The 20329-nt window shown below is 50.7% G+C and overlaps 2 long non-coding RNA genes across 5 annotated transcripts in view; both read right to left on the bottom strand.

Moving 5' to 3' along the window:
- Positions 1-983: 983 nt before the first annotated feature.
- Positions 984-3027, bottom strand: LOC107318883. The gene is made up of 3 exons (XR_001557572.2): positions 2102-3027; positions 1818-2020; positions 984-1733 (listed from the first exon to the last, which is right to left on the bottom strand). It is a non-coding gene; the product is annotated as an uncharacterized LOC107318883 (long non-coding RNA).
- Positions 3028-11363: 8336 nt separating this feature from the next.
- Positions 11364-20329, bottom strand: part of LOC107318996 — a 48049-nt gene continuing 39083 nt past the window's right edge. For 2 of the 4 annotated variants that reach the window (XR_004308548.1, XR_004308550.1), the window contains 3 exons: positions 17811-19651; positions 13517-13708; positions 11364-13345 (listed from right to left, as the gene is read on the bottom strand). This is a non-coding gene — a long non-coding RNA (uncharacterized LOC107318996). The remainder of the gene's footprint in view (positions 13346-13516; positions 13709-17810; positions 19652-20329) is intronic. The other 2 variants (XR_004308551.1, XR_004308549.1) reach the window with 2 other exon arrangements.

Below are 20329 nucleotides of genomic sequence, written 5' to 3'. Positions count from 1 at the left end.
CAGCTTTCCATTTGACAGGCACCTGGGTGTAAGAAGCAAGAAACCCTGCTGCAGCTGAAGACACACAGTGCAGAGGGTAAGGACAGACAGCAGTGAGCATGTGGTGATGCCTGGGAGCATCAATTCATACTCACAGTCATTCATACCAAGTGTATTCCCCACTCCCTGACTGCTCTTATGCCTCATGCTCGTTTTTGTGCAGTACCTTTTATTGATGGGTCCAACTCTAGAGTTGTATTTGCTCCAGAGCAACATGGAGAGCAGCTCAGCCTCGAACACTTCAAACAGGAGGTCAAGGTAATCAGTGCAGCACATGGACCTCAGTGTTAAAGGCCATCTGCCTTGATCCAGGAGAGGAACATTATTTAACATCCTTCTGCCAGGTACAGATTTCATTACAACCCCCATTTCCACTTGTTGCCCAACTTGTTTCCCATCGTGGTGCTTGCTCCTTGGCAGGCTCATGGAACAGAACCAGGAGCATCCCTTCACCATCCCCAGCATGAAGGCACTGAGTCCCACAGACTTCAGAAATGTGGCACTTTGTAGTTCAAGACTCTCAAGCTAAAATGCTTGGCCTCAAGCTACAGCAATGAGCAAGGTATCCTGAACGAGACTGATGGTTGTGTGCTTCAGAGCTTGGGCTTACGTGCTTTGATCCGTGTCACTGCTATCTAATAATAACCAGCATGGAACAGCAGTGCGGTGAGCACCGGGTTGAGCCGTGGAGCTGTGCCACGAGCAGCCACGATGCTGAGTGCACAGCTTGGCACACAGAGCAGCACAGGGATGGCATCGTGCTGGCAATACTGTGACAGGTACCCCCAGCAGTGCCCCACAGATGGCAGCAGCCCCTGCTGGAATTGCCACCCATCAGTCTTGAAAGAGCACCATAACCTTCACTGCTGCTATCAAGCAGGGGAGCTTTTAATCAGGGCAATAAAAAGACAATAAATTAGGAGGGAATTAAGGCAAAATAATTGTTAAGCTCTCCAAGTTCCTCAGCTCGGGCAGACCTTTCCCATCCTTTGATGTCACCAAGTTTTAATAAGCCCTGGATCAGTTCCAGGACCACGGGGTCTGTGTGAGAGGAGACCTTGTGTATAAATACATAATTGGCATGTGCAGGAGTGCCTGCATGGACACACACACACACACGCATTGTGCTGCAACATTAATAGCACGCCCAGAATCGATACGCTGCTAAGTAGCATTTCTTGTCCTGGGATCCTATTTTCACACTCGCGGCAAATATGACCCTTGTCTGGGGCTGCCAGCTGCTTATAATTCTGACAGATGCAAGCACATTTCTGGGAAGCTGCATCCATTCAGTGGCTAAAGATCAACAGGCTCTGCTCAGGCTTTAGGAAGATTGATTGGCTCAGGAGAATCCCATTTGCAGCCCGAACTGAGAATAGGTTTACCACGGAGAGGCGTTAATGACTTTGATATCAGCGATCTAAATATGTCAACCTGCGACTCGTGTTGGTATTAAGGCACACTATATTTATACAAAACAGCCATTAGCAGAATGCTAATTAATGCGATTCGGTTTCCAAGTAAAGCTCGGCTCTTCCAAGGGGTGTAACGTTAGACTTCACTTTAATCCCCCAGAGCTGCGGCTGCGCCTGGGCATTCCTTGGGATCAGCCAGATGGAGCCATGCCATGTCCCATGGAGCACCCCGGGTCGGGAGCGCCCGCTGCTGGGTGGGAAGAGGCTGTGGGGTATTTCCTATGGGAAAACTCAGTCTGAATCACAACACCCACATCACCCCCCAGCAAATGGGGCTGTGTGCCCTAAACATGAACCCCATACCTGCTGTATGCTTAGAGAAGGGCTGGAGATGGTGGTGTTGATAGGATGAGAGCTGACAGCACCACATCGCACCAGGAGAGGATCAGGTTGGACATTTAGAAACATTTCTTCTCTGAAGAGCCGTAATACACCAGCGCAGGCTGCCCAGGGAGCAGTGGAGGTCTCCATCCCCAGGGATACTCAAGGAACACAGAGATGTGGCACTGAGGGACATGGTCAGTGAGCATAGTGGGGTGGGGATCTCAGAGACCATTTCCAACCTTAACGATTCTCTGATCACCTACCTTGAGGGAGAGCAATTAATGCTGAAGGTTCTTCTACGCACACACCAGATGGGTTCTTGGGTAGACAATACCAAAAAGAGGTGAGGTACAGATGGTCATCTTCACACTGCCTTTGCTCCTGCACTCTTCCCATTGCAGCACAGGGCTGCAAGCCAGCTCCATCAACCCCAGCAAGGCCTGGAGCTCCCACTCAGTACCCTCAGCTCCCAAGGAGGGCTAGAGACCTCCTGCATAGCATTCATTAGGCCACAGCTCCCAGCAATAATAGCATCAGCTCCATATAAAGCATAATTATAATGAGCTGCAATTAAGGAGATTTATCACAGCTGGCTGGGCTCCAGGAGCACCTGGACCAGCCTTGGGTATCAGGAGCTCCAAGCAAAGGTTCTGCAGCCATAAGGGGACAGCTGTGACAGGAGCAGCAGCATCTCTCCTGCCAATGGGGGAGCACCTGGGGGCAGAGTCAGCAGTGTGAGGTGAGCGTTCAGAGCCTCACAGTGCCAAACTGAGAAGCATCTGTACATCCTTCCCATCATCAGGTCGTTCTGTGCCTTGTTACAAAGCCAACGAGACCTAGGGGAGAAGGAGAAATAAAAAGCAAACTCACAGGGTTGCTGAATGCATTACATACTGAGGCTTCAGAGAACTGATGCCAGGAAGAAGATTAATGGAGCAGAGCTGCAAAAATAGGAAAGAAAATGAAAACCGGGTGAGAACAGGGCTGGTAAAACGCTGTGCTGCTGCCAAAGGGCCTGCCCCCTGATAGCAGGGTCACAGCTACAGGCTGGGTGCTGCTGTTAATGGAGGGTGCTCGACCCACACGTCTTGCTGATGTTCTGGGCAGCCTGCAGCATCAATCTCATTAACAGCGTTAAATTAGGACAAATGAAAGATGTTTTTCCCCTTAGTGGAGTCCAAAAAAAGGAATAATAATCACATACAAGAGATGGAGTGGCTTCGAAGGGGGTGGGGGATCTCTCCAGGAGCAGAACAAAAGCTGTCTGTGTACGAACCTCCTGCAGCTGATGTGGGGACAGTGGTGAAAACTGCTGCCAGGGGTGGGTTGTGGGTTTGCTTAGGGAGCCTTCAGAGCACTGCTCCTTTCTGCTGAGCACAGTGCTGATGGATGCTGCTGGCTTTTTGTAAGGCAATGCTGGTGGGTGCAGCGGGACTGCAAGAAGCGTGCATGGCTGTGCATGGCGGAGCGGTGCAGCAGTTGTTGTGCTGAGCTCTCTGTTAGCAAACAGGAATGTGGGACCTGCTGTCGGCTCTCATTGCACCCCTCTGCTCGCAGCCGGCCCCACGGCGTGCAGCTCCCAGCTCATCAATGTGCTAAAATCATTATGGAGGGGATTGTGGGAAATATTGGTTTTTCATTACAGCCGACTTTGCTGGAGCTGCTGGTGATGGAGAACGAGCTCCGTGCATCACAGCAGCATCTGGCTGTAGGATGGGTGTGTGGCAGCCCTGGTGCATCCTTTCCAATGGGGGATATTGGGTGGTTTTGGGATCCTCCATCAGCAGCCACCTGCACTTTGCTCAGCAGTGAGCAGCAGGCGCAGCTGGGTGCACAGCTCAGGGCTGAACCACTGCTTCTCATCTGCAGGTTTTGCCAAACTGCTTTGTCCTGCTGCAGCCTTCAAGCCATGCACCCTTCTCACCACAGCCAGCAGGCTTTTGTAACCACACCAATGCAGCGGTGGTGCAGATGGTTGCATGAGTGCAGGTGGCCACTCTGCTCTGCTGCCGGTTTACAAACCCTGCTTGCATTGATTCTAGTAACGATCAGCGAAATAAAAACCTGATTTTTCTCCTGAGCCAAAGAACCCAGAAAGTGCTGAGGCACTTTGACAACAAGAAGCATTGGGGCAGCTCCAGCATTCCTCCTTGAAGCCAGAGATACAAATTGCAGTGAAGCAGCAGGGCTGCGTGTCCAAGCACTGCAGTCCATCACCAGCCAGGAGTCTGGGATTGAAGCAAAGCACCCCAGGTTCTGCAGGGTGGGGGGTACAGCCTGGGCTGACAGCTCATTGCAGGCTGTCTGAAGTGCTTTCTCTGTAAAGCACACATTTAAAAGCAGACCTCCCGCTGTTGGGGATGGGGCCAAGCCCCTGGCTGCCACCCAGCTCCCTCCGGCCAGCGCCTGTTCTGGCTCCTTATGCCGCATTTTCACCCTGGGCAGTGCCAAACCACTCCTCCATTATGGGGACAGCCTGGGAGAGCCTCTGTCCCAACATGGGGGGGGGAGGCACGGGGGGGTCAGCTGGGCTGGGGGTGGCACAGGAGCGATGCCAACATGGGTCAGAGCCACTTGTCATCGCCTCGCTGCCAGCAAGCTTTGTGCCCGGGTGGTCAGGATCCGAGCTGTGATGTTAGAGCCCAACTCCCTCCTGCCTGGGCATGAACCAGAGTGAAGCCCAATGGGAGGAGCGGAGCTGCAGCTGCTTTGGGTAAGTGGAGATTCCCAGGGGTAATTAATACTGTGGGATGATCAATGAGAACCTGCAGGGAGGGATGTGGGGATGGGTGCATCCTGCTGCAGCCCCACCAATGTGGTTGGGCAAAACACACTGGCTGCAGAGCAGCACCACGTACAGCCTGGACCCCTTCTATTCTCCTCTCCTTGTGGGGTTTTTCCAGTGTTTCCCCTTTTCTGCAGCTTAGTATAAAGCCAGGTCCCTGTGTTAACCCCAGCCTTGGCCCCCATTGCATCCCTATGGGAGCAGCAACATCCATCCCACACAGCCCCCAAAACCAGCCCCAGCCTGAGCTCCCAGTTCCACACTGAGACCCCACAGCAGAACATCACAGCTCTGCAGCTCAGTGCTGCATCCTCAGCTGCTCACACGCAGCCATCGACAGCGATTTCACAGCGCTTGCTCTCCTAATTGTCTCCCTGATCTGTTTTCTAATCCGAGATGTCTTAACATAAACAATTACAGCCAAGTAACTGATTAATCATTCAAATGAAATTAAAATGGAGTGTTTTAATATATTTAGATAATGCACATGTGCAACGGGGAAAAAAAAAAAAAGAAAGAGCGATGCTTATCTGCAATTGTCACTTAGAATGGATGAGTTCCAATTATTTGTGTGGGAGAAAACAGAGGTATAAAGATCAGAATCCAAATTATTGTGTAAACAGTTGACATATTCTGAGCACCGTTCTTTAAATGCCACTAAACAGACATTTAAATGAGGATGAATAATTGCATCAATAATTCATTTGCAGCTTTGAAGGAAGCTTTTGCTGACGTTGGATGGTGGGAATGGGCAGAGTGGCTCCAGAGCTTTTTGCATTGAGGCAGAGGGAGCTTCTCTAAAACCCCGACTCTTTGCAGGCCCAAAGGTTTGCATGGAATCCCAACCTGCCCCAGAATACCTGCATACATCCAGACTCCCATGTCCAGATGCAGACCAGCTCATGCCCACTGCCATGCTGGGAGTCACCCAGCAGCAAACCCCAGAGACGGTGCATCTCTTTCCTGCAAATTGGTTTTTAATCTGGGTGCCTTTAAAAACACAGCCATTGAAAAGAAAAGCAAGGCCACTCGTGCTTATAGCACGTTATCCAACAGAGTGAGGGAGTGAGGTTTGCTAAGCGCTGGTTCTTTAAATAACACAGCCTCTCGCAGCGGTATGTGGCAAGGAGTAACCCAACACAGCCTCCTGCAATGAGATCCAGCATCAGACATTTAAAAGGAATAGCTTTGATGCCGACCGTCAGCAAAAAATGCAGACAGCGAGTGCGGGCCTTCAGCTGCTGCCATGCACAGAGCAGCAAGAGCCCCATCCCAACGTCCTGCTGAGCTCAGAGGGTCTCTTAATGGGCAAAGAGAAGGTGAAACTCACAGCAGAACAGTGAGGATCTCCCCAGCTTGGAGATAGGAGAAAAGCAGGAGGGTGCAGCAGGCGTTGCTCAGCAGCTCCATCACCGCAGCGCTGCGTGCTGTTTGCTGTCTGTGGGCAGGGGAGGAGCTGCTCGTTATTAAGCAATAATTGGGAAACCATCAGCTGCTGTTTCAATTCTGTTGGGCAACACTTCCCGAGGTGTAAAAACCCACAGCGCTGTGCAGTGCTCCTTGGCTGCTGCCCTAAATATCTCCAACATTTTGGGCTCTGTGAGCACCTCTGTGCACGGGGAGAGGCCAGCAGTGATTGCGGGCTGTCAGCATCAGGTAACAGATGGCAGCCCAGGTTTAAATGTGGACACAAAGCCTTGACCTCCCCTCCCAGCTGAGCACCAACCCACAGCAGCCCACAGCTCCTGGCCTGGCATGGGAGCTCTGTACAGCCCTGAAACCACTTTGGGTGCTCCTTTACATCAGCAGGGGACACTAAGTGGGGTGAACACCAACCTGAGCACTATGCAGGTGGCCCAGTGCTGCAAGCCCTTGGGTTTGGAGGGCTGAGCCCATGGCAGTGCCTGGTGCTGTGCTGGATGTGTGCTGCTCAGCACGGCTGAGCTCAGAATATGATTGTCAGCCTCTGTAATTTTCCAGTGACAGCTCGAAAAGAAACAGCTGAGCCACGGAGCTCCAGCTCCACATGCCATCTATTTCTACTGTCAGCTCCGGAGAGATCTTAATTATAATGGCTTTTGGTGCTCATTCCTTTCTAATGCTGTAACAGAGAGATGATTGCAGCCGTAAACGAGCGATCAGGCTATTCCCTGCTGGGCAGTAACGCTGGTTGTCAGGCTGGGGAGGGACGGCACGCACCGAACTGCTCCCCAGCTACAGCTCACTTTGCACACTCACTATAAAATGGAATTTGACTCACTCATGGCTGCGAGTTATGGGGCAGGAGGCAGTAATGGCACCGGGAAGAGGGAAGGAGCAGGAGGTTTATTTGGCTGCACCGTCTGTAAGTATCAAGGAGCAATTGTGCTTTGGATCTGTGTAAGGTTGGTGAGGCCGGCTCTGAGTCCTGGCCCAGCAATGGGATGGGCTGCAGCCCCAGCAGAGCTTCCCCCCATAGGGATTGGTGTGGAGGAGAGGACGTGCACCATCACAGAGGCATCAGAGACTGCAGCCCAGACTCTCCTAATGCCCGCAGATAGGAAAGTCTCCAGACAGTTGCATCTTATCTTAAAAGGAGTTTTGTGTGCAGTTGTAGACGTGGTTGTCCTGGGAAGCGCTGCACCTCCAGGCTGAGGACCTGCTCAGCTCACACGGTTTATTTGGCTTTGTGCATCCTCCCCACGCATAGGACCCACTCCCAAAGGAGCACAGCACGGATGGGGACGTGCCTCCTTTTGCTCCGTCTACCCATTCCCAGTGCAGCCATGCAAAAAGAAGAGCAGTCACCCCACAGAAGCGACCTGGAGAGGCAAAGCACTGAGCCCTTGGGCAGAGCACACGTCCTCAGCCTGACTCATTGCCAGGTTTATTGCCTTTGCAGGAAGGCTGCTATCTGAGCCATAAAATGATTTGCAGAATCTTCAAAAGCTTATAAAGGCAGTGATTGATACGCTCATCTGCTGGGCACTTCCTGTCTTTAAAAGTCTGGCTTGTAATCAGAGCATCTCGAAATAAAAAGAAAGAAAAGCCATGTAAACACTCTGCTCAATGTTTTCACAGCTTTCTGCTGGCACCAGCGGGCTCTGCTCCTTCCTGGAGCCACGGGCCTGCCTGGTTAACTCGTGAGCATCCAGAGGGACAGCTGTTCCCCAGGCCCAGCTCTGCACCGTGGGCTGTTTCTATTTGCTCCTACTCCCATACCACCCATATTTGCCCTCCAACTCCTGCTTCTCCTTTCCTTCCCCCTCTCCTCCTCTATTTGTGGGCAATATCCCATATTCCCATCCCTGTGTTTGCTGGGCTCGCCACATTCTGCATCACCCACATGTTGGTGCAAGGCATGACATGCAGACACCACGGGGACGGCACAGGAGATGCTCTGCAGAAAGATGTTAGGCCCTAAATACAGCAGGAGCATCACAGCAGCAAACCCCACAGCACTACAATGGGCTGCCCCATAGCGATGCTCCCAGTGCTTCCCAGTAAGGATGGGGAGGAGGCACTGGTTTGTTTCCTGCTGGAGCAAGTTCACAGATGGAAAGAAAGCAGTGAAGACCTCTCGTGGGCCGTGGGTGGCAGAGCAAGCCCGGCTGCACTACGGCTATCTATGCCTCAGGGCTGCCACAGATTTGTATCTTTGTCATTATGCATTCTAAAGAGGAAAAAAAAAAAAGGAAGAGGCAAAGGCTTGTCCCTTTCTGAAGTCACAAAGTCAGAGGATCGCTGACTCAAGCACCAAAAGTCCCCGAGCAGCGCTGCTCGTGCAAATTTAGAATCAGCCCCAGCCAACCTACAAGAATAATTATTTCTCTGCTCTGCTGTGCTATTTAAAGTGCAATGAAGTACAAAGGCGCTGCGTGGTGTGCAGAAGAGTTATGCTCTCACACACTGAGGCGCTGTGCAGGTAAATCAGCCCAGCCCTGCTCCCCTGAGGCCGTGGGTTGGTTCAGCACTGCGACAAGGGATGGTGCAAAGCCATTGGAGTGGCCATGCATGAGCAGGCAGCCCCCAGGGCCAGCATCATCTCCCCTGCACCAACCCAGCATCTTTCCCTTTATCCCCCCCCTTGCACTAAACCAAAGCAGGGGTGGGATTCTGTTAAAAAAGAAGAGCAATCAAATCCCACCCCACCCCCTATTTTTGTTGTTGTTTTGGTCCTACAATATTTTATGGCTCATTGTTGGCTTTCTTGTCTTCTTATAATTCATAAAAGCAGCCTTGCTCGCCATGCTTGGCTTCACCTCAAGTTCAGTAAATCGAGGTATTTAATTAAACACAGCAATTTATCGGCTCTCAGCCCAGTTCATAAGAAACTCACGCATCATTTGAGCAGGATTTTCATATACTTCACTTGGAAAAAGTACAGAGCAGCTTTAACAGCACAAAATACAGATTTTTGGCAACACAAAGAGCCACTTTTCCTCCTCCACAAGCACGTTGCTGCCCCCCATCAATGCCTGCCAGCTGCCCCATACATCCAGGGTAAATCTACACTTGGCCTGGATTACTCAACAAGAATAAAGATGTTCTATGACACACCAGCAGAAATCCTTAGGAACAGACCTGGGGTCACCCAGAAAGTGTTCCAGAAGCACAGTGATGAGGCACTGAGGGACATGGCCGGCAGGGATGATGGGGTGGGATGGGCTTGGGCATCTCATGGGGCTTTTCCAGCCTCAGTGATTCTATTTCATGACTGTGTCCACCATGGTGGACCTGGGGAGCATGTTTCACTCACCTGAATAGCATCTGTTGGAGGCTGAATGTTGGTTTGAGATTCTCACCTTGTGGCAGAAGCTGCAAGAAGGACAGGACTTTGTTTTCTTCCATGTCTTTCAGCTTACAGGACCACATTGTGCTGTGCACAGAGCAAATGTGAGGCGTTACCCACACAGCATCAGCTGAGCCATGAAAACCAAGGAGGATAACAATGGCTGTCCAGTATCACAGGACCACCACCACCTGCCTTGCCCCTGCCAAGCCTGAAATGCAAAGGGAAAAACATGCAGATGACAAATATTCCACTGATTCTACAGCTTGCTTGGAGCGACAACAATGCCATCTACCAAATAAATGCATTACCAGCACATAGCCCATCCCAGCACCTTGGGTCTGCGTTTGCCATGCAGACTGTTGGACGGCTCTATGAGCAGTGCAGAGAGCTGCGCCCGCAGAGATGCTGTGGAAACAAAGGCAGCAAAATAAAACTTGGAATTTGCTTTGAAATTCTGCCTTGGATCTTCAGGAAAAAAAAAAAAGAAATACCCCCCAAAATACCCAGAAAAACAGAACAGATGTGTGGTGTTCTTTATTCTTTGTCTCATGGAGGAGAGCTGCCCCCCACTCACTGAAGCAGGTGAAAGGCAGCAGAACCCAGAGCTTTGTGAGCCCCTGGTTCCCAGTGCTGAGGGCTCAGTGCTGTGCGGGTCTGACGGAGAGATCTGAGGAGCCCAAGGCTTCTTGCTCGCATCGCCACGCACTTCAGAAAGAGATCTGAGCAATAACACAACAACAACATGTGCAACTACTTAGAAGTCAATTAATATCAGAGGAAGGACCCTTGTTGAATCCAGCAGAAAGAATGATGGTTACATTTCCGGAATAATGGCTGAAATTTGCCATTGTGTGTCATCAGGAATCATTTAAAATAGTTTTGATCTCAGCTCTTTCTGTCGGGGCTCTAATGAATTAACAGATGACAGATTTCCGTAATGAAAGGCTGTGTTTTAAAGACAAGCCGACATTGTTTTTCCTGTACTACTCATATAATTTGGGATGTTTAAAAATAATTACAGCACAAGATGAATACCTTACAAGGTTTCAGATATTTCACACATGCTGAGCCTTCCTCCTGCGCAGGTTTTAGGGGCTGTTTGAGGACCCAATCAACATCCAAGTTCTAACATCCAACATTTAACATCCAACTTCTGACGTTCAAATTCTGACACCCAACTTCCAATATCCAACATCCAGCACCTGACTTCCAACACCCAACTTCCAGTGTCCAACACACAACTTCCAACCCACAACTTCCAACTTCCCATATCCAACACCTGACTTCCAACACTCAACTTCCAGCATCCAACATCCGACTTCCAATGGCCAACACCCAACGTCCAACTTCCAACTTCCAATATTCAACTTCCAACACCCAACACACAGCTTCCAACTTCCCATATCCAATACCTGACTTCCAACACCCAACTTTCAATGTCCAACACACAACTTCCTACTTTCCATATCCAACACCTGACTTCCAACATCCAACATCCAACATCCAATATCCAACATCCAATATCCAATATCCAACATCCAACATCCAACATCCAATATCCAAAGCACAGCTTCCAACTTCCCATATCCAACACCTGACTTCCAACACTCAAAATCCAACATCCAACCTTCAACACCCAACACCCAATTCCCCATATCCAAAATCTGACTTCCAACGTCCAGCTACCAACATTGAATTTCCAAAACCCAACACGCAACTGACATCCTCACAGCCCAAGTACCACCAATCAGAGCTCCAGCAAGAAAGAAAGAGCCCCTGCTGCCCCACAGCAGCCCCACAAGCCCTAAAAGCCCCCACAGAGCCCACGAGATGGCTGCAAAAGGCAACGACCAGCGCAGCGATGTCCTCCACAGCGCTCTCCTCATTAGCTCGGTGCTGGATCACATTTTTGTGCAGTGCAAAGGGACCACAAAGGCATATTATATTCAATGTTAAGTAAACAAACTTTTGAAATGGACTTTTATTGATTCCATACGGCCATCTGGCTCGGAGGAAAAAGCCCCCTCCCTTTCTCCCCCCTCCCTGTGAAAATATTCGAAGGCTGGGGGCTGGCAGCGGCTCAGCGTGGCTGCAAACCACCTAGTTTCCTCTGCGGTTAACAACACAGGAAAACGTCGAACTCTCAGATAAATGTTGGAGGCTTATTTGGTTCACCCATCTGGTAGCCAGCCTGTTCTGCGAAAATTAAAGATATACATATGCAAATATTCGCGGTCTGCTTCCAAGATCTAAAGAATTTTTATGATGTAACCACAAAAAGAGGTTATTTAATGTTGACAATATGTAGCAGAGCAAAGCACTATAATGCTGCATATGGTAATGTAACTTATGAAAATGAAGCCGCAGTGCCCTTACAGAGTAATGAAAAGCAGATTTCACCTTGAAGACTATTTGAGCTGTTTAGCTTGTAATGACTTGGGAAAAAAAAAAAAAAAGAAAAAAAAAAACAAAACCCAAAAACATTGGTGTGAAAATACAACTTGCCACACAACCACACAAGCCCCAGGCTGTGCGTGGCAGCGTCTCGCTGTGGGCGTCCTCTGCCAAGTGGCCCCAAAGGCAAACCTGCCTGCAGGTCTCTGCTGCCATGAGCCAACAGGGGACTCCCTGCACATCCCCTGGGGTGGCCTGTTCTCCCCTGCAGGGCTGGGGGCATTTGCAGGCAGACAGGGAACAGAGCTGGTGCTGATACAGATGTTGTGGTCCCATGTGGCCACCTCACCATGGGGTGTTCCAGCTCATTGCTGGCCATCCAATGCCCCATCGGGGCAACTGCTTGTGGAGGATACTGTAGAATTACAGAATCCTACAGTCCTAGAGCCACAGAATGGTTGGATTGGAAGGGACCTCATTGCTCATCCAGTTCCAACCTGCTGCCATGGAGGAGTTGATTGTGCTGCCCAGAGCCCCATCCAGCCTGGCCTTGGGCATCTTTGGGGATGGAGCACCCATTTCTCTGTTCCAGTGCCTCAGTGCCCTCTTAGTGAAGAATTTCCGCTAAACTCTGACCTAAATCCTTTCTTTTTGTACCAAACCACTCCCAGTGCCTACGGGCACCCTACAGCCGGGTGGCCATCTGAAATGCCAGCCAAGCTGTGGACACGCTCCAGCCAGCTGCACAGCCCTGGTGCAAAGACTTATTGCTCCTGCTGACATTAATTACGTCCTCTTGCTGTAACAAGCACCTTTGTACATTATGCAAGCTCTTTGCCTGTCATCAATGGCCTCAGAGAAAGAGAAAGATGTTTGAATTAACAAAATATTACTGTGATCTTCTCCCTGACAGTATGGAAGCAATAATATTTAGCGAGTAACTGAGTTTCCTTTAATAATTTAGTAGACTGTAAAAACCTTGATCATCCCACTGACTCCGAGAACAAAATTGTCAAGCTTTGTGCATTCTAAACTGAGATAAAAATACAAGCAGATTCCGTAAGAGAGAGGAAAAAAAAAAAGAAAAAGTTTAAAATTGCATTTCAAAAAGCTCATTAAAAACCCACCCAGCCCTCTGCAAGAAGGAGGGCAGAGAGATCTGTAAAGCAACCCAAGCCTGGTGTGTGCACTTTGATGCAGAGCACTGCGTGGAGACCTGCATCCAGCCCTAGCAGCATGGGCCAGCAGGGGCAAGGATGCTTTGTGGGGAAGGTCAGCCCAATGGAGAGCTCAGCCTGAGCTTATTGCCAGCAATTGTGTGCAGCAGCCCTCCCTGAGTGCCATGGTGTCACCAGCTGTCCATTGCTTTTCCGATCCTCTTGTCCTTACCTTGAAGGCTGTGGATACAAGCTTCCCAAAGCAGGACATGGAGGTTTTCGGTACCACCCGACACCCACCCTGTGCCCTTGGGCAGAGCAGGAGGAGGGATGAGAAGCTCTGAGGTGTGGTGAGACCCTCGGCACTGCAGCACCCAAAGGCTTCTTGGAGGTGTTCCTGAACAACAGAGATGCAGCACTGAGGGCACAGTCAGTGGGCACGGTGGGGTGGGCTGGGGGTTGTCAGAGGTCTTTCCAGCCTTCATGATTCTGCAGTTCTGTGAGTGCTCAGATACAGACACTAACACTATGGGGGTCCCAACACCTCCCAGCACGTTGATTTCCTCACCTCGGCTGTTGTCATTGGGCTTCTCCCGGGAGCTCCCTGTCATCCAGGCGAATAATTGGACACGTCGCGTTTTGGGGCAACAACGTTGGATGCTACGGATCCTCCCGGCTCGGGCTCAGCCAGGCGGAGCGGCAGGGACATGGAAAACCATTTCCCACAGAGGGCACAGCCGGGGAGCTCGAGGATGGAAGGCTGGAAGAGACAAGAAAGCCGAGAACCATCAGCTTCCCTGACAGGGCCAGAACTATTAAAGGAGCACTTAGAGTCCTTAACATAAAAATGCATCAAAGAGGAAAACCAGATGAGAACAGATCCATTTGCCTTGGAGAAATGCTGCTCTCTGATACGCTGCCTCCTCGGCTGTGGCTGCGGATGGAAATGCCTTCGGGCAGCAGAGCTGTTTTGTCTAACACGGTATTTGCAGAGGGCATTTTAAAGGGAAGCCTCTCCGGAGAGGTTACCAGCCCTCAATAGCTACTTCCCACCTCGTTGTCATGCAGAGCAAAAAGGCCCCAAATCCACAGCGATGAAAGTGAGATTCCTTTTTAGATAAACACGTAATATCAATGACAAAAGGATGAACCGAAACGACATCAATGCTCAGAGAATCAAAGAGCTCAGCGTCGGGCTCCAGCTCTGCCCTGGTGTCCCGAGGCTCAACAGCTCCATACCTGCGTGCTGTCCCCCGGGCAGTGTCTTATCTTCATGCAAAAGAAGCACAGAATCATTAAGGCTGGTAAAGAACTCTGAGTTCCCCAGCCCAGCCCACTGCCCACGTCCCTCAGTGCCACATCCCCGTGGTTCTGGAGCACCACCATGGATGGACCCCCACCCTCCCCACTCCACTCCCTGTGCTGCTGAGCAGTGCAGCTCCGCTCTTTTGGAGAGGAAATATTTCCTAATATCCAACCTGACCCTCCCCTGGTGCTCCTCAAAGCCGTCACCTCTTGTCCTATCAACATCACTGCAGGATATTGCACTCATGGAGATGCCAGCGTGAGAAGGATGCTGCAGCGCTCCCCATAAGGGGATAGGGGTGAGCAGGGCATCAAAAACCCACCACCACCACTCGCTTGGTGTCAGAGCACCAGGGCTGTATCTCCCACACATGCCTATTCCAGCCCATAAAGAAACCCTCATCTGTGCCATTTTCCTACAGGAAGCACACGCGTGCAACCCCCCCTTGTGCTCCCAACCCCAAGGCAGCACGCGTTTGGTCCCCCTGACATTCAAACCCACCTCTGTTTATTCCTCACCATAAAAGCATGCGGCCGAGGGAGCACGGACACAGTAGAACATCTGGGACTCATCTCAGCCCCTTTGTTGAGCAGTGAGTCAACAGAAGGTGTGATGAGAGCCAGATGTTCGGCTGCAGCCATACATCATAAGTGGAGTGGATTACAATAAGGGGACAAATAAAGAGGAAAGCCTGGGAGAATATAGAGAGCCCCCGGAGGGCTTTAAAACTGATTTTAAAAACCCATTTCCCCAGATTCAGAAGGAATTTTATAGAGTAGAACCAACATAACGCATAATGTTTGTTGCAAGGCCAGGCGACGCAGAGCCGGGGCTTCAGGCAGGAATGAACCCCCCCAGGGATCCTGGAATGGGGAACATTTCTCAGCACCCAGCATCCAGTCCCAGCACCCCAGTGTCCAATACCTGGCACCCAGCAGCCAACACTTGGCACCTAACACCTGCTATCCAGAACACAATCACAGAACTACATAGGTTGGAAGGGACCTTAAAGCCCATCTAGTTCCAACCCCCCTGCCATGGGCAGGGCTGCCACCCACCAGATCAGTCTGCCCAGCCTGGCCTTTAGCACCTCAAAGATGGGGCACCCTACACCCAGCATCCAACCTCCAAATCCAGTGATGCACAGGCAGTGGGTACCCATGGAGCCCCACTGCTGGAGCCACGCATCTACAAAGGCCTTGTTGATTTGTCATCAGATCAGAGCAGCGCAGCATGGCCAGCACCGCCCCACTGTCCTTTGGGCACATTTAATGGCCCCACTGTGGCTCACCCACACCGTGCCACTGAGCCTGGGCTACAGGGATATCACCCCTTCCCCAAGGCAGGAGAGCACACGTGGTTAAGGTGATAAATGGGGTTGTGTTTACAGCTCAAATCCACTCCTTCCTGCGCCTCATCCAAGAGATCATTTCAAATGGAACAGAACATCACCCCGGGATGAGGTTTTCCTGTTGCTATACGAACTCTGCAGCTGCATCAAACCATCGATCGGGAGGAGATGCAGAATAGCAGCAGGATGTTCTGCTGAAAGCAGGAGCTGTCGGCTCAGGGACAGCCCTCTGCCCCCAGGGCTCCCTTCTGCCTCCCCCACACTGCAGCAGTGAAGCAGCCTGACAGCACTGCAGGTTTGGTTTTTCACTCTGCACAGCATGGGTGCTCAGTGCACCAGGGCTGCAAACCTGCTGTGTGCTGCCTCAGCCTCAGGTGAATATTCCTCTCCATAGAGGGGCTGGCTCAGAGACTGCAGCAGGGCTCAGAGCAGCTCAGCCCTTAGGTGAGGGTTTGCTCAATGCAGCTCCTGCCCTGTGAGCAGCACCCACACCCCAGCTCAAGGCAACACACTACATAGAAGCAGGCACAAAGCACCCCAGCTCAAGGAAGGACAGCGCTGCTCTGCACCCATTGGGATGACTTGGTTTCCCTGTCCCAGCTCATGTGCCTTGACACAACATCCTTCTTGCTGGTGGGATGCAAGCTGCACCTCCCAGCCCACAGCCACCCATGGGTGCCCTTTGCAGCCCCATGGGGCAGAGTGGAGATATGGGGCACTGCTGCCAAGAGCTGCCCGGCCCACAGCGCCTGACGCCGGGTTGGTTTTAATACTTAATGAGCTAAAAGGTTGGGATCGCTTTTAAGCCTTAAATTATCTCAGCCCCTTTTTATCTTTAAAAACACAACAAGCAATTTCCAAGGGTAGTTATTTTTTTGGGGGGGTTGTTGTTGTTATATTTTAAAGTTTCTTCTAATGATTCCTGGTAGCCATTATGTTGGAAATAAGGCGCTTTCAAAGGCTGTTGGGATACATTAAATGGTTCATTTTTCAGTCCCCGCTCCTTTTGTTTTTGATCTCCATTCAGATTGATTAAAGACACTGACTGCTCACTTTTGATTAAATCCTAAATCATAACTGGCTCGCAAAACAACTGTGAAAGCTGACATTTATGAAGTTCAGTAAACTGGTTGTAAGAACAGGAGTGCGAGATGGAAAAAAATCATAAAACTCCCTTCCAAACAAACACGGGTTGACAGCAAACAGATGGTCGGAGGCTCTTACTTGTAAACTGGAAAAATTAAGATTTGGCAGATTCTGCTAAAAAATAGTTACAAAACATCTTAAAGTTTTCCCCTTCATATCCTGGTGTTGCTCTGGGCATCGGTTCAATATTTTCATAGGCTACTGCGCGGAAAAGGTTCTGAATACATGAAAGCAGCTGGCATAAAAGGGCTAAGAAATACCGGCTAAGATTTATAGGAAGCGGGGCTGCCAGCATCCCTAAGATGCAGTATTTAAAGCCCGGCTCCTCAGCCCACCAATAAATCACTGTAACTTAACAGCACAGCTCTGGTTTCATCTCCAAAGGTGCAAGAGAAGTGGGTAAACGGAACCTCGGTCGATTTTTCCCTGCCTGTTGACTTACCCTGTGATAATGTGAAGCTAATGTTTTAGGGCTGGGCACGGCCAGGCAGAATTAAAGCTCCCAGGATGGGTTTTGGGGAGCATGGGGACTGTATGGATGTGCTCCCCAACCCACACCATGCAGCTGCTGGGTTTTGTGCTGAGCTTCCACGCTTCCCTCTTTGCACCTCTCATGGCTGCAACCCTCATGCAAAGCACACACCGAGGGCTCCCGGTGCCCCCCAACCCCACAGTGCTGCAGGGGCTGCCCCAGCTCTATGGCAGTTTCCCCATAGCACAGGACACAGCCCTGCACTGCACAGCAGCCTCTTTTCCAGGGTTAGCAGCTGAACTGCTCTGTGTTGGGAACGCATCAATGGGGCCTTGTCTGCAACCTGAATTACTGGCCTGTAAACAATCACTGCTGAGCCCGTGTCCAAGTCTCTGCCCTTCCCTCCTCTCCCTCCCCCTCGTGCTCCAACAACCATGAGAACTGTTTGCAAAGGGTTTGTGGACCCAAAGGTGGCCCTGGGAGCAAAGGTCCCCTTGGCTGTGCACCCCAGTGTGCAGAGCACACAACTATTGAGAGACCAAAGGGAGCTGCAGGATGCAGTGTACCCACACTCTGTGCACACTTACCTCCATGCGTTGAGCCCACAGGATGCTGGGCTGTGTGTGTTGGTCAGCTGCAGGAGCTGGCTCTCTGTTTCTCCCCACAAATGCAATGGAGCATCCATGGGATGTGGAATGCCTCACATCAAGCTTTCTCCAAAGCAATTGCCGCACTTCTTTATTTCTGTAAGAGGAGAAATCCCTGGAGAAATGGGGCTTTTGTGCCTCTGCTTCCTTCCCAGGCAACACATGGTGCAGAGAGATACAGAACTATATTATGGAGAGAGGAAAACATGCAGGGGAACACTTCTCAACTTCACAGCACGGCTTTGATCCTCATTGCATCTCTGGGTGAAGCTTCTTTTGGCAGAACCTCTTTTGTCATTCATACATCCGAATCCCTGGAAAACAAGTCCCCATCCCATAAGACATCCAAACCTGTGTTCAACAGAGAGCCACAACCATCTCCTCCAGGAGCAGTCATGTTTTGGCCCAGGGGGGAGCAGAAAGGTGCTGCTCCAAGCCACCAGTTTTCCTGTGAGTAATGCTCTGTGCTGAGCAGAGCTCATAAATCAGCAGGGCAGGAATGCTGCGATCCCACAGCAAAAAGCTCTCGGTGGCTCCTTAGACTGGAGAGGTAAAAGAGATTTGTATTGCAGCCTTCTATCTGAGCTGGGGCTGCGCTCACAGCTCTGCCTGTGGAGTTGGCAGATGGGAAATGGATGATTTTCCTTAAAAATAAAAACCCTACAGAAACATTGAGTGTGTGTAGAACTGTGCTCACCTCAGCCCTCTGTGTGTCCTTTGGACCACAACAGCAGCAGATGCCCAATGCCCACAGCTCTGTGCCTCTCCAGTTCAGCAACTGCAGCCACAGCCCATCTGGTTGCTCGGGATTGGTGATGGCATGGAGCAATGCATCACTTGCAGCGTGCCATGACCTTATCCCCACCTGTGGCATTTGGGAATGCACTGCAGCCCTGTGCAGCAGCTGGTACTGCAGGGGGTTGCAGCTGGCAATGCTGGGATTTGCAGCTGGTGGTGCTGATTTGCAGCTGCCCACCCTGGCTGCTGTCATGGAGCTGGGTCTGGCTGCTGTAGGCCTTTGCTGTGGGTGCCCATGCAGCAGCAACCCAATCCTGGTGGCCCTTGGTGACACTTGGAGCTTGGTGGCAATAACACCTCCATGCAAAATTCAGGACGAGGCAGGGTGAGAAGGGCTGCGTGCTGGCAGCGCTTTCACCCTGACTATAGAAGGTTCGAAGGGCCACTGTTACCCAAAGCCTAATGAATCAGTAGAAACAAAGCTGGGTTTTGCCCTGAAGGAACTTATCACAGATATTAAAACGATATCAAAGAAAAATCTGCAGCTTTTTAAAGGCTGCTTTAAAAGATAAAGAAATGCAGGGAATTAAAAAAAATGAGGTTCCTGCTTCAATAATGCAGAGGCAGTGGGGGATGTAGGGTGAAGATGCTCCCTGCAACCAGGGCTGAGTGCTGGGGGCTCCTATTGCTGGGCTGTGAGCACTGTCAGCCTTGTTAGCAGGGAAGTACAGGCGGCCCCCAGCCCACCCTCCTCTCCAATCCAATTACCCATCCACGAGCAGGAAATCACAGATGGTTTTGCATGGATTTTCTGAAGGAGTGCTACTCCAAATGCTGTTATCTGGGGAACCGTAACAAAATGCACCCGGGCACTTAGAACTGCAGCATCTGGAAGGAAAGGATACAAATCTCTTTATGTGCATGGGCGGACTTCCCAGGAGCAGCGTGCTCCTGCAATGCCTCTCTGGTGCAGGAAGCAGAACGAGGATCTCAAGTCCACAAGCCACTGGGAGTCAGCCTTATCCACCTCATCCAGCCTTGAGCTGAAAGGGACAACAAATGCCTTCCAGACCCTGGGATGGAGCGCTGTGCAAATCCAAACCCCAACACGCACACGTGGGGCAGCAGTGATTTGCAGCTCTGCGCGTTGGAGGGGACACTGGGAATAGCTGTGAGCAGAGAGGATGTGAGCAGGAGGATGCTGAGGAGGGAGGAAAGCTTTGTGCTCAGGATCCTTCTGGCAGGTGGAACAGACAGGAGATGGCACTGGGTGTAAAGGAGGCAGAATGAAGCACAGGGAAGGCTCACCAGAACGGGGAGTTCTGAAGGCTGCGATATCAAAGGGAGTTCTAAAGGACAAGAAGCTGCAATTCAGTATCTCACACATCATTCAACTTCAGATGCGGAAGGAGCAGCAGAGAAATCCCAGAGTTCAGGAACGTGGCCATGAGGAGCACACAGCAATGCAATGTCTACCAGAGCTGAAGGGGGCCATAACAACTCACTGTGAAGTTTGCAGGGGCTTAAAAACCCCTGAGAAAGCATTAAAATCAACCTAAAGCAGAGCATGGATGTGCTTCCCACTGAGCAATTTATCTTATATATAAATGGCATAATTAACCTACGTGGAACATACACAGCGTATCTCTTGGATGACTTTCAGTTGAAAAACAAATAGATCCTCCAGAATGTAAGCTCTATTTAAAGAAATGCTGCTCCAT

The sequence above is a fragment of the Coturnix japonica genome, chromosome 10 (assembly GCF_001577835.2).
Source record: "Coturnix japonica isolate 7356 chromosome 10, Coturnix japonica 2.1, whole genome shotgun sequence".
Lineage (NCBI taxonomy): Eukaryota > Metazoa > Chordata > Aves > Galliformes > Phasianidae > Coturnix > Coturnix japonica.
This window is presented reverse-complemented; position numbering and strand designations above follow the sequence as displayed.